We start from the raw sequence: 1061 nt of genomic DNA, 5'->3' as shown, positions 1-1061 counted from the left end.
TGGTGATGTACAGATGGGTTTTTGGTGTGGATGTCCTTTCTGTTTGTTAGTTTTCCTTCTACCAGACAGGACCCTCAGCTGCAGGTCTGTTGGAGTTTACTAGAGGTCCACTCCAGACCCTGTTTGGCTGGGTGTCAGCAGCGGTGGCTGCAGAACAGCGGATTTTCATGAGACCACAAATTCAGCTGTCTGATAGTTCCTCTGAAAGTTTTGTCTCAGAGGAGTACCCGGTTGAATGAGGTGTCAGTCTGTCCCTACTGGGGGGTGCCTCCCAGTTAGGCTGCTCAGGGGTGAGGGACCCACTTTAGGAGGCAGTCTGTCCGTTTTCAGATCTCCAGCTGAGTGCTGGGAGAACCACTACTCTCTTCAAAGCTGTCAGTCAGACAGGGACATTTAAGTCTGTGGAGGTTCTTGCTGAGTTTTTGTTTGTCTGTGCCCTGCCCCCAGAGGTGGAGCCTACAGAGGCAGGCAGGCCTCCTTGAGCTGTGGTGGGCTCCACCCAGTTCGAGCTTCCTGGCTGCTTTGTTTACCTCAGCAAGCCTGGGCAATGGTGGGCGCCCCTCCCCCAGCCTCGCTGCCGCCTTGCAGCTTGATCTCAGACTGCTGTGCTAGCAATCAGCGAGACTCCGTGGGCATAGGACCCTCCGAGCCAGGTGCGGGACACAATCTCCTAGTGTGCCGTTTTCCAGGCCCGTTGGAAAAGCGCAATATTAGGATGGGACTGACCCGATATTCCAGGTGCTGTCTGTTTCCCCTTTCTTTGACTAGGAAAGGGAACTCCCTGACCCCTTGCGCTTCCTGAGTGAGGCAATGCCTCGCCCTGCTTCGGCTCGCACACAGTGCGCTTCACCGACTGTCCTGCACCCACTGTTAGGCACTCCCTAGTGAGATGAAACTGGTACCTCAAGCAGAAATGCAGAAATCACCCGTCTTCTGTGTCACTGGGGCTGGGAGCTGGAGACCGGAGCTGTTCCTATTTGGCCATCTTGGCTCCACCCCCTCTTGTTATGTTTTAGTAAAGAGACTGGCAGCGTTTTGTCCCTGCCCTAGAGATTTGCGGA

The sequence above is a fragment of the Hylobates moloch genome, unplaced genomic scaffold, assembly GCF_009828535.3.
Source record: "Hylobates moloch isolate HMO894 unplaced genomic scaffold, HMol_V3 SCAFFOLD_9, whole genome shotgun sequence".
NCBI lineage: Eukaryota > Metazoa > Chordata > Mammalia > Primates > Hylobatidae > Hylobates > Hylobates moloch.
This window is presented reverse-complemented; position numbering follows the sequence as displayed.